The sequence below is a fragment of the Oncorhynchus kisutch genome, linkage group LG30 (genome assembly GCF_002021735.2).
Source record: "Oncorhynchus kisutch isolate 150728-3 linkage group LG30, Okis_V2, whole genome shotgun sequence".
Classification (NCBI taxonomy): domain Eukaryota; kingdom Metazoa; phylum Chordata; class Actinopteri; order Salmoniformes; family Salmonidae; genus Oncorhynchus; species Oncorhynchus kisutch.
Window position 1 is genome coordinate 75,965 of NC_034203.2, and position 14,207 is coordinate 90,171.

A 14,207-nucleotide genomic window follows, 5' to 3' on the forward strand; every position below is an offset into this window, starting at 1 on the left:
CCATGGTCAAGCTACCATCGGAGGCTGCGTTATTAGGGATGAAAGTGCAACACTGTTCACCAAACATAGTACAAGCTCCACCTTTCTCCGCCAGTAGCATATCTACTGCAATGCGATTCTGGAATGTCATAAGAGAAGTTGCAGCCAGGCGCTCATGCTCCATACCGTTATCACGCACCTGGCTCCTGTTATTTAACAACAACAAAAAACGCTTGTTCTCGCAACCCCACGCTCTGAATGTGCCCTCCCTTCTGTATTTTTCCAGCATGAGAAAGTCCCCTGGCCCTGACACTTTTAACAATGTTTCAAGTCAGCTATGTTGCATAACACTTGCATACATCAACACAAGCCAACAGCAGATAATATTCAATCATATATATGGTAATGGCTATAATGTAAAACACAGGAACCAATAATCCCTCTTTTTCACACCCCCCAGGGTGTGAACAAAAATTCAGCAATGAATCATATAACAGTCACAGAGTTTAAAATACCTTCATGTCAAAAGAGAACAGCTCCTTCAAAAACAGAACATAAAAAAAAAATAAAAAAAATTGAAATTTAAGTCCCCCTTTTGACACCCACAAGGGTGTCACTTAGCAAAAACAGGATAACACTTTGTTTATTGACATGTAAGATACCGGATAAAACTTTGGTCATGGAAAACAGAGTAAAACAAAGCAAAGCATTATTATAAACCATCTGGTCCTCTCAGCTACTCCTATCCTGCACCAGTTGGGCTTCATGCCACCCAGGGACTCAAAACCTTCACAACAGGGAGAACAAACATACTGGAAAGAAAACCCATCATAAAGATGTATAACAAGGAACTGTGGTGGTGTAAGATTTATTCTACTACCTCACCCACAGCATACCATGGGTCATCCTCAGTCAGTCTCATCCTCCCCTGAAAGCATGCTTCAGTATCAGCATCTCCAACTGGAGCATCACGCAAAGGCATCATCATGCCTGAAGCCTTCACCACATCTGTAACAGACTTCTTGAAACACGGTATGATGCAAGCAGCACACCACATCAATAACAAAAATACAAAAATTTGGGTCAGAAATCCAGTAACCACCATTCTAGTGTACTTACCAAAACCAGGCTCCCACTCAAGAGAACAGGCCAGACTCCTCCACCCCCGTCATGGTCCTCATCTCAGCAGATAGTGCATCAAGCCCACTAAGGGCCTTAGATATACTACCATCTGGACTGGTGTTATTAGGAATATACGTGCAACATTGTTCACCGAACATCTTGCATACGCCCCCCTGACTGGCAAGAAGCATATCCAAAGCAAGTCTATTCTGTCTGGCAACCCTAGATGTGGCCTCAAACTGTTCAGACATACCAGTGAGTGCATCACGGGGGTAATTAACAAAACGCTGTTGATCATAGTAGATGTAATGAATCCATGCAGTCTGTCTTGCATCCACTGTGGCTGGACCTATAATCCATCATTCCTGCCCAAGGCCTGAAGCTCATGAGGAACCCCCACCGGCACTCCCAACAGGTTAGTGTGTATGTCAACTACATCCTCTGTCCATGGAGCACTACTTCTATGTCTCCCATGGGATGGAATGTTTTCAGGTCCCCTGGATACAGAACCCAACAACTGTTCAGCAGTAACATCAACAATGGTCAGTGGAATTATCAAACTGGTCAGAGCACACGTACCTTGCCAGTCTCCTCTAAGAATGGGTCTCAGCACTCTTTTGGGTCCACAGATCCACCACACATCAGCCAGACCACTAGTTTGGTTTAGGCCTGTAACTGGCCAAGTGGAATTAATGGTTATGTTACTACTGCAATCAGCTTCAGGCAATCTCCCATAATCAATGCCATTACCTGTACCCGTGATGCAACTGTAATTGCCCCCATATGCCTCAACACCCCAAGGGGCCCGATGAGGAGGTACTGTAGGAAACACAAGGCTCAAAGAGGAACAGAGAGTTGAATTGGCCTCAACCAGGTATAAACCTCTCAGAATACACAACCACCCCTCTCCTTCTCCTATAGCAAATGGGTGTGTAGCCAGAACAGGTCCATCATGACCAATGTTTCATGTAACTCATGTAGTCCTTTCTTTTCAGGGTCTTAACTGTACCTCATATAAGAAAGCCACAAATTGTCCCTACCAATAACACCAGTCTCAGTGCCTAATTGATCAATAGCTGAATAGTCTAAATGGGATTTTTTAATACAGTGGTGGCAGGTTCGGTCCAGGGGTGGTAGAGGAGTGTGTCTGGCCCTGGTTCATCTGGGACCTCTGGTTTTGGCAGCACCTTAATAGAAAACACACCCATCGTGTCTGTCCCGGTCCTTTGTAGTCCGAGGGTGTAAGTGCCTGCATCAGAGAGCTTAATAGTTTTGATGGTTAGCAAGATTTCATCACCTTTACAAAGTTCAACAGTGCTCCCAGGTTTTCCCATATCATGAAAAACCTATCCACCTTTGTGGGATCCCCTATGCTATAAGGATACCCTCTCTTCCAATCCCAGAACTGTCCCAAGTCGGTTATCCTGTAATCCCCATATGGACACCCTCCCAATTTAATATAATTTCATTTATAATTTTCGTCCACTTGTTCTGTAGACATACATTCAGCATTCCACGGGTCAGAACCTGGAATCCGCTGGTACATCACCATCTATTTCCATCGATTTCTCCAGAGTCCTGGAAATAAGGCCTCATAGACAGGGAGTTAGACAACAGCCCCATAAAACTAAAACAGTCACACAGGTGAATGTAGCCCATAATACAGTGATCATAATATTTTCCCCATTTTCTAAACATACTATCAAACCCAATTAATCAGAGAAGTATCCACCCCAGTGTTTTCTGTCAACCCGTGAGCCAGGGTGGTCAAACCAGCTGAGGCTTCAGGTACTGATTCATCCGGAGCTGTGCTATTTGGGATGTCACCCACGATAAGACCGCTCAGACAAACAGCTTCCATGTGAAGCCCCACCCTTTCCCCGAGAACACATCACTTAGCAAGAGCCAGACACATCTTCACTTCTATGAACAAAAACAGGGGTGACAGGACAGGGAGGATTTTCTTCATTCGAGAGATGGCCCCCGGAATTCTGTTAATTCCAGTTCTCCTCTCGAACACTGTTTATTGTTCGATAGTGTCAGTGTGTCTTACCCTCCCGCCGTGCGATATGAATCCGGGTAGCTCTTTCAGCTAGCTGTCACCAGGAGACCTTGGTATGGTCCCCCCAACAAGCCTCTGGGACTGGATTGAGTGACTTCACCTGCAGTTCACCTATAATGCATAAAATGCTGGACATACAGGCTTGGTTAACAAACAGTTTCTCATGTTTTATCTGATTCTATCTTTAACTTCTATGCCCATTTGTTAACTACATTTTTTTAAATATTAGTTTCTTATCCAATAGGCCCCATCCTATCCTAGACCACAATTTACCTATCCCCCTTTTGATACCTGGCTATGCCCAGGTAACAACCTTACCTACTCTAAATAATGACTTAGGTAAGATTAGTATATTATCCTTCTGTTCTGACATCATCATGTAGGAGCGCCCCTTTAATTTCCCACATGTCCAATTCTCCCTTTTGTCTCCACTCAGTGACTGTTATCTACACACTCCGTTATCTTTGCTCGTCCTGGCTCCCTTCTAAAACTTCTCCTCTCTGCTCTCCAACCGTCAAGGTTTCTGCAATGCGGGGGAGGGCTCATCTGTCTGCCTTTTCCCATGTTTCCACATTTTAACTAAATGTCCCACTGTTTGGCTTTATCTAAACTCATGGATTTTTAGAAAAACATGTCTATGGTGGCAATTTCTAAAGTCTTTATATAGGTTAAGTAAACTCCACTATAATTAAGTTACCTTAAAAAAAAAAAATCAAAAAAAAATCTTTATTCTATTTTTTTTTTTTTTTTTTTAAACAGTATTACCCATGACCACAAATGTATTATTCAAATGGCACCCCCTTGTGGCTGATCAGACCACCCGAGAGAGCCATGAAATCCGGTCACGGGTTACACCATCCCCCCACATTCGTGTTCCATACCATATTAGACATATTAAAGAACCCTTTATCCTTAAAATAAAATAAAAATCACCTGTGTAATTAAAACTCATAAAATAAAAAACTCATAAAGGTTCCATATGTGAGCGTGCCTCTTTAAAATATCATGTCTCTGGGAACATGGAAATCCCCTTAACCCAAACATTTACTACAAAAACAAAACCTAATAATTATGATAATCCCCTCAGACTCAAATAATTTGTCTCGATGTTTCATGTCTTATTCGTGTTTCTCCAAATTGTCTCCCCAAAATACTTCTTAAATACCCAGCCATTAGACAGACACACACAACTGTGATAAATGTGCACTGTCCCTTTAACATAAAAACCTCAGCCTGCAATCCACTCTGCGGGCCTTTCATAGTTCTCCATAATGAAAACAGATTCTAATGTTAGTATACCTTGACCTCCTGTTTAATTTCAATGATGTTATCTGAACAATCAAACCAACATCAATACCCGGGAAGTACTTGTGTAAATGAATTAAAATAACTAAATAATTTGGTTAGAACACCACTCCCGTCTTACATCGACCACACCCTTCGCCCCGTACCTAGTGTACAGCTTATCTATTACTCAGTGGCTCAATTAATGTTTAACGTAAGTATGTTCAGATGTTGATTATGTAATTCTACAACATTAGTATAGTTCAAACCTCATAATATAAATCCGCAAAAAGAATTTTGCGTTAATAGAGTTTAACACTCTTTCCAACAGTCATGCACCCCCCTCAATATTCTATGATATAACTCTCATCAGCAAGCCTGCGACTTTTTCAACATTCTCACCGGTTCCAGCTCCAACTGAAACACCTCATGTACCACACTCGCTTTGTCCCCGACCTCATTCATATCGATATTAGTCCCCGACTGAATATCAAGCGTGTTTCATGCACAGGATTTGATTCTTACAAATCTTCATTTACGCCAGTAAGCAGACCAGTGGGAGACGCAATGGCCCCGCCTTCTGTTCATTCTCTGTTTGGTCCCTTGGTTCTTAAATACATGGCTTTTATTTCTTTCAACTTCCTTGTCTCTGGCCTCCTGCTACGTCCCTCTCAACTCACATTCCATTGTTTTCAGCTGGGCCCCTGTTGGCGGCCACCCCCCTAGATAACCTGCTTGTGTCCATTTTAACTTCAATCCCTCCCAAACTTTCTTTATAGGCTTCCATTGTTCCTGTCCCCCTGATCTATATTCAATTTTTTGTTCTAGGAACTCATTAAACCTCAGCTTTGGAGTATTGGGGTTCGCCATTGTGAATTTGCTTTAAACGTAATTTAATTTAATTCAATCGGAATTTAATCGTAGTTTTAATCGAAATTCTCTCCTTCTATCTGAATATAGTTAGCATATACTTCGCCCGACGTTGATTAATGCCCACGATGTATTCGAAGAGACACTATTGCTCGTACTCTGCCTTATCTCAGAGCTTCTCCTTCGTATATTCAGGTTGAGAAAAAACGCATGGGTTTGTATAGCATTATGGAGCGCACAACCAAGGGATCTATTCGACTATTTAGTCTCAATATTTACATATTATATTCAGATATTATTTCAATTATACATCAGTCATTTCATTCCTGATTATACATTTATACATGTACCTATTAACATAGGTACATACAATATAGAAGTTTCGGATTTATCCAATATCCCTTATTATAATTCTCTCTCTCTCCCTCTATCTAACCACCAACAATCTTAATGGAAACAATTACAACCACATTGCATTTTAACATAACATAACATAAACAGTTACAAATAGACAAAACAAGACAAAACAGCACGTTATATCTCTGACCCCTGAAAGCCGATCCTTATCAGTGAATTTCCATCAGACTGAGCCGTACCGGACCACAGGATAAAATTACAACTTATCCCCATCGGCGCCAGATTTGAAGAATAGTAATTAGCTATCCCCTACTGATCTCTATTCCTGATCCCTATCGAGCTGACCCCTATCAGAATTATTACACATGTCCGACCCCTATCGGTGAATCTCTATCAGACTGAACCACACCGGGTCACGGGATAAAATTACAATTTATCCCCCTCGGCGCCAGATTTGAAGAATAGTAATTAGCTATCCCCTACTGATCTCTATTCCCGACCCCTATCGGAACTATCACACATGTCCGACCCCTATCGGTGAATCTCTATCAGACTGAGCCGTACCGGGCCACAGGATAAAATTACAATTTATCCCCCTCGGTGCCAGATTTGAAGAATAGTAATTAGCTATCCCCTACTGATCTCTATTCCCGACCCCTATCGGAACTATCACACATGTCCGACCCCTATCGGTGAATCTCTATCAGACTGAGCCGTACCGGGCCACAGGATAAAATTACAATTTATCCCCCTCGGCGCCAGATTTGAAGAATAGTAATTAGCTATCCCCTACTGATCTCTATTCCCGACCCCTATCGGAACTATCAAAGACAAAACAGTGATCACTCATCATTGAAAGCTAGCAGACTGTGCTGACCGGACTGATATCTCATCAATGATTTAAATCACACCGGCCGTCGCCGGTTCGTTACTACATATGTTCACATACACTGTTATTTCGACTCGTCAGCAAATTATAAATTTACACAAGAATTCATACTTACTCGGAAAAACTGATAAAAATTTGGACAGACTATTCGACAATATGCAAAGTTTGATTTAACAGGCTTTTGCTTACCTTATTTTTTTATGGTGCACCTTGAAATCAGTTTTCCGAGTTGAGCAGAATTGTTGCCCTCCCCCGAAAGTCTTCACCCGTCTTTCTTATTTATTTAATGAATCGTCCTTTCCCCAACTCGCCTTCTCCACACCCAAATCAATTCACTTCGACTGGATCGTTAGTAAACTATACTCTGCTACCATTTCTGTTAGTAATTAGGTATGTAGACGGACGAGTCGGTCAAGGATCGATTCAGACAAGGTGGTAAATTGTATGACAAGCTACAGTTTATTCAGAGTGAAGATATCTAGAACAGCGTAATTACGGCTCTCCCGCTGGTTCGTACGGAAGCGCAGACGAAGAAGAGGCCGTTACAATCAGTACACCACTATTATATAGAAAAGAAAGTAGGTTGATTCTGGAAGATCGGATCTTTGGATTGGTTCAGCTGGGGTGTAGTCTGTAGTCTTCCGCCATTGGCTCAGTAGTCTGTCCGTCATCGTAGAATCCTCTTCGGGCATTCAACGTTCAGAGACAACGGAGATCATGGTGTGTGCGCTGGTTTTGGCCATTAGTGTAATGCGGGAGCTATCCTGTAGGGGACCCCACAGGCTCAACTCTGAGTGGTAGCCCCCCTTAACAATAGTTTGGTCACCTACATAAGAATTAGCATTTCTCTACAGGTGCTTTTCAAGACTGGCGGAGAGAGTGCGTGGACGTCGGCGGCCTACTGCGTCGACAGGTTGTTCAAATTCATTTGTGGCTTGTTTTTCTTGTCTTTTTCTGTTTTGCAGCGACTTCGAAGAGGGTATGCAGACTATCCTTGAGGTACAATTTTCTGAAAGTTTGGGGGTTTTATGTTTGAAAAATATCCCTGATATTCAAGTTGTGTCTCTGACATGAAACAAATCTCTTGTCTGCTTTAGCAGACCACTGGCAATTGGCAGTTGATTCCGATTAGGTTCAGCCCCCTGTACTGTGGGATAACATGTTTGGCCAGCAGCTGGCCTGGTACTTTAACCCAGAGTCTCTGGTCACTGAGCTCTCCAGCCTCCTGGAGTACCACTTGGAGAACCTCATGGCCAGCATGTAGTCCTAATGCAGGGACCATACTCCTTTCTCCTTCTCTCTCTCTTTTGAAGGAATTGAGGACTTGAAGTGCTTTGTTGAACCCTGAATAGTTAACACCCAGTAATTGAACGTATTCTCTTGTTTTCTCTCCCCACGGGATTCTTGTGACACTTTGCCACCCATCAGGGATCTAGACACCAATGCACTACATTACATGTCAATTGAAAATGTGGTTGTTTTGTTGTCCTGTTGTGCGCCTTGAGTGTCAGTCCCCTTAAGCACATTATTCCAATATTTCCGAGCTCTGAATTGACACAATGAACACCTTTGCAATTATGTTCGGTTAAAAATAAGAGTATGAATGACAATAAACGTATGACTTGGATTGTATGCATAATAGTGTAGTAAACAATATCGCTCAGCGTGGGAACTTTTGGTGTTTGGAAAGTATCCGTTATAAGTCTCCATGACACGTATCACTTCGTTGTCTTGTTGGTAATAGTAAAAATGCATTACAGTCTGCATTGTAATGGTCTAACAGGTGTTTTTCCTTTTGTTTCTCACATTAAACAGACATTTGAGAACGGAATTGCTTACAGTTGTACCTACGACCTCAACACCAAATCTACTCACACGCGCAAATACTCACATTCAGACTCATACATACAGCTGTCCTTCTCTCCCCTTACCTTCGTTGGCCTCTATTTTTTTTTACATTTGTCAGAGAAAATGACAATTTTCGTGGTGTTGCTTTGTGCACTGACTTTACTGAACTCTGGAGAAAACGAACATTGCCGCTGGGTGAGGACATCTGACAATGTGCTCTCCCGTCCATTAGACATTTTGTCTGCAGGAACTCGCACTTTTTCACTCGGTCCACTCGTCCAAGTGCTGATGTATTTGTGGCCTGATGTGAACAGTACGAATTTGTGTCACTACCAAGGTCTAATGGTTTTAAATGACTGTTTTGTATTGTCTGGAAACTCACTTGTAGATTTCGCTTGCAGTAGGTTTCTTAAAAAAGAGAAGCCATGCAAGGTTATTAAACCTAGGTGCCTAGTTATTCTTCTTTTGTTGATATCAGGTAACGTGCAACCTAACCCTGGCCCTGATATGCAATGTCTCCAAACCCTCTCTGATGTTAAATCAAGATCTGGTTTAGGTATTTTTCATTTAAATGTACACAGTCAAAAATGGAAGGGGTTAGGATTTGGGCTAAATCAACTGATGCTGATGTAATTGTGTTTTCTGAAACCTGGCTCAGCAAGTCTATTTTTGGGGTTACAATGTTTATCGCACTGATCGGGTTAAGAAAGGTGGGGGTGTGGCTATATTTGTAAAAACTAAATTCCCTGTAAGTGTGCCAAAGTCTGAAGCTATATGTAAACAGTTGGAATTTCTTGCTTTGAATATTGTGGTTTCAAAAGGCTCTATAACTCCCTATAACTGTTATAGACCCCCCTGTGTTCTTGGTGATGCATTTTCTTCTTTGACACACCTTATGTCTAAACTTCTTTACAGTGAAATGATCTTGATTGGTGATCTCAACTGGTGTTGGTTAAAGCCGGTGTCTGATGATTTAAAAATGTTTTGTAATTCTATGAATCCTACCCAGTTGATTAACTCACCCACATGCCCAAATCTTAAATGCCCAGATCAATCTACCCTGATTTATTTGATATTTACAAATGTTCCACATAATTATTCTGCGGTTGGTGTTTTTTGTAATGATTTAAGTGACCATTGTGCTGTTGTTGCTGTTAGAAATACTAAGGTTCCTAAAACAAACCCACGTTTTATTCGTAAGAGAAATTTGAAGTGTTTTAATGAGCAGGCTTTCTTTCATGAATTGTTTTATTTTGACTGGAGCAGATTGAGTTTATCCCTGATGTGAAAACTGCCTGGAAATTCTTTCACAATGGTTTTTTCCAAATAGTAAACAAACATGCCCCATTCCGCAGGGTTAAAGGGCGGGTTAATCCATGGTTTTCTTCTGAGCTGTCTTGTATTATTCACAACCGTAATCTAGCCTGGGCTAAAGCAAGGAAATCATGTTCTGATGCTGATTGGCTTATTTTTAGGCAGTTACGAAACAAGTGTTCTTTTCTTCTCAGGAAGGCCAAATCGGAATATTTTATGTCTGTTACCACTGATAACCTGAATGACCCTGTCACATCCTGACCTTAGTTCCCTTTTTTATGTCTCTATTTTAGTTTGGTCAGAGCGTGAGTTGGGGAGGGCATTCTATGTTTTGTTCTGTGTGTTAGATTTCTATGTTTGGCCTGGTATGGTTCCCAATAAGAGGCAGCTGTCAATCGTTGTCTCTGATTGAGAACCATACTTAGGCAGCCTGTTTTCCCACTATGGGTTGTGGGTAGTTGTTTTCTGTTTTGTGTGTATTGCACCTTGCAGAACTATTCGTTTGTTGTGTTGTTGTTTTTGTTCAAGTATTCGTATTTATTAAAAGTATTATGAATACTTACCACGCTGCACCTTGGTCCTCTTCTCCTTCTCCCGACGACAATCGTTACAGACCCTAGAAAGTTTTGGAAGGCTATTAAGTCTATGTCTGGTAACAGTAATGTTAATGAATTACCGTCATGTGTTTTGAAGGACTCTGTTGCTGTATATGACAAAACTGAATTGTTTAATGAGCACTTTGTATCATCTGGTAGGCTGTTTGATTCAGTGTTCTCTGTCTCTGTACAACCCTGTGTAGATGAACCAGTGAGAGCTGGTCAAGCTTTTAGCTTTTTGCCATTCTCAGTGCAGGTGGTACATAAAGCCCAGAAATCCTTAGATCAGAGAAAGCCTGCAGGTCCTGATCTTTTGGATCCCTGCTTTTTAAATCTTGCAGCTGATTTCATAGCTGAACCACTTACATATCTGTTCAATCTAGCCCTGTAATGTAGTGAAATCAGCATTTGTCCTACCACTTTTAAAAGGGAGAGATCCAACTATTTTAAATAATTATAGGCCAATCTCAAAGCTGTCACCCCTGGTGAAAATACTTGAACCCCTTGTGAGTGAACAGCTAAATTAGTTTTTATTTACTAACTCTATTTTATTAATGTACCAATCGGGCTTCAGGAAGAAGCATAGCACAATTAAAGCAGCCATGAAGGTTGTAAATGATATCACTGAAGCAACTTCATTTTTATGCCGAGGATACTGTTATTTACTGTTGTGCCTCGTCTCTTACAAAAGCTTTCCAGAACTTGCAAACTGCTTTTTATACTGTTCAACATACCTTGTGTCAATGGAAGCTTATCCTCAATACTGACAAAACTAAACAAATGGTGTTTTCTAAAGCAAGAAGTAGACCTCTAAATCTTTCACCTATTACCACCTGTCAGGGCAAAGAGATTGAGGTTGTAACCTCATATAAATATCTTGCAATTTTAATTGATGACGGCCTCTCTTAAATTGCATATTCAACAACTTACAAAATAATTGAAGCTGCAATTGAGATTTTATTTTAGGAATAAGGCCTGTTTATCTTTTGAATCCAGAAGGAGGCTAGTATCATCTACATTTATGCCTTTACTAGACTATGGGGATATTTTATATATGAATGCTTCCGCTCAGTGTTTGAGATCAATTGACACCCTTTACCATGGCACTTTGAGATTTATTTTAAACTGCAAAACCCTTACGCACCACTACACTTTGTATACCAGGGTTGGCTGGCCTTCTCTAGTAACTCGTAGGCTCAGTCACTGGTATACTTTTATTTACAAAGCCAGTTTGAGTTTACTACCTTTTTATTTGGGCATTTTTATTGTTCAGAAATGTGGTGGGTACTCTCTTCGTGCGCTGGACTTTATCCTGCTAACTGTTCCAAATGTCCGAACTGAATTTGGTAAAAGGGCTTTTGTGTATAAATAATGCACAGACACGCTAAAGCTGTACAGTGTAGTTTGAGTAGTCAGTTTCAATTATTTGCAGATGTATTCCCTATTATTTACAAATCTAAAGATGTAACATTTGAAATGAATGTGGCAGAACAGTTTAGCATAGAGTTCCTGTGGGAGTCTTCTCCTTCAGTCTTTTTTCCTCCTTGGCCTCGTTTCTCATTACATGGGATTTCCCCAGTGCCAACTTCACATGAGATGGCCGCTGTCTACTGTCATGTGGTGCTGAATGACAGATATCGCTATGTCGCTGCTGTCCATGGTCCTGAAATATACAAACAAGGCTATTTGCATATGTATGACCGTCCAAACTTGACCCCACACACAAACACACACATTGATGCTAATTTCTCACACACTTTTGAACATTGCACAACCTGCAACAAAACACTGAAAGAGCATTTTATTCCAAATGTGTTTGTGTTTGAATAAAGACCCGAAGAATGAAATCAATGTGTGGATGTTGATTGGACAATGTATATGTGCTTTGCAGAAGCCATTTTTTTTGCATTCCCTGTAGCGTGTATTTTACTGGAGTATGATCAGATTGCTTTGTTTAAATCAGAAAAGTCTGGACACACCTACTCATTTAAGGGTTTTTCTTTCTTTTTACAATTTTTTACATTTTAGAATAATAGTGAAGACATCAAAACTATGAAATAGCACAATTGGAATCATGTAGTAAGCAAAAAAGTAGCCATCCTTCTCCTTGACCACTTTGCACACTCTTGGCATTCTCTCAAACCTGTTCATGAGCTAGTCACCTGGAATGCATTTCAATTAACAGGTGTACCTTCTTAAAAGTTAATTTGTGGAATTTCTTTCCTTCTTAAAGCGTTTGAGCCAATAGGTAGTGTTGAGACAAGGAAGGGATGGTTTACAGAAGATATCCCTATTTGGTAAAAGACCAAGTCTCAAATAAGCAAAGAGAAACAACAGTCCATCGTTACTTAAGACATGAAGGTCAGTCAATAAGGAACATTTCAAGAACTTTGAAAGATTCTTCTAGTGCAGTCGCAAAAACCATGAAGCGTTATGATGAATCTGGCTCTCATGAGGAAGACCCCAGAGTAACCTCTGCTCCAGAGGATACGTTTAGTAGAGTTAACTGCACCTCAGATTGGAGCCCAAATAAATGCTTCACAGAGTTCAAGAAACACACAACTCAACATGCACTGTTCAGAGGAGAATGTGTGAATCAGGCCTTCATAGTCGAATTGCTCCATTGAAACCACAACTAAAGGAAGGACACCAAAAATAAGAAGAGACTTGCTTGGGCCAAGAAACACGAGTAATGGACCTTAGACTGGTGGAAATCTGTACTTTGGTTTGATGAGTCCAAATTTGCGATTGTAGCCTTTCAATGTTTGTGTAAAGAATCCAGGGTGTTTAGTTGTGTCACGACTTCCCCCGAAGTTGGTGCCTCTCCTTGTTCCGGCGGCGTCCGGCGGTCATTGTCACCGGCTTTCTAGCTACCACCGATCTACGCTTCTTTTTCCATTTGTTTTGTCTTGATTGTACACACCTGGTTCCCATTACGTTATAATTATTTCCCTATTTAACCCTCTGGTTCCCATGATGTTTTGTGCGTGATTGTTCCTTGTTGAGTGTTAGTCTTCTGTGTCATTGTGTGTTTTTCCCTGCGTGGAATTTATGATTTTCGAGTAAACTACGTTATTTTACTCAGTTCTGTGTCCTGCGCCTGACTCCGTGCTCACCTCTGCACACGGACACTTGACAGAATCACGCACCAAAAATATGGAATCAGCAGGTGCACCCAGTCCTCCTGTACCCGTAGAGGAACGCGTCCAGCAGCACGTGACTATGCTCCAACATCTTGGCACAGCCATGGATTGCGTGCTGCTCACCATGAAACGATGGGAGAGAGGGGGTTTTCCCACACCTCCATCAACTTCACCCCAACCAACACCACAACCCACACCACTGTCCACCCCTCCGTCACCTGGACTTCAGGACCCTGGCTGCCAGCGTGGGATGGAATGAGAGGGCCCTGATCGACCATTACCGGTGTAGTCTATGTGGGGACATTCATCGGGAGCTGGCTTGCAGGGACACCACCCTTACCCTCGACCATCTGGATAACCTGTTGGCCACCCGCGGACGTCCGGATCGGGGTCCGTCCATTCCATCCGCCAGTACCTCCGATCCTACACTGTACTTTTGGTAATACTTTGAGAGTAGGCAACAAATACAATCATCTTAAATTGACATGTTGAATTTCTTTGCCATAGTAAATTGTATATTGGGCAAATTTCCCTAATGCGGACAGTGTGTGTTACTACCTTACACAAGCTTGCATTTTCACCCTATATATCTAAGTGAAATTACACAAAATGTTAACCTCAGATTGGTGATGTTAGTCTAAACGTTTATAGACATCACGATGACAAGATTGATTGTTTTAAACAAATCTGTCACGACTTCCACTGCTTTCGGCGGTCGACATCACCGATCTTCTAGCCATCGC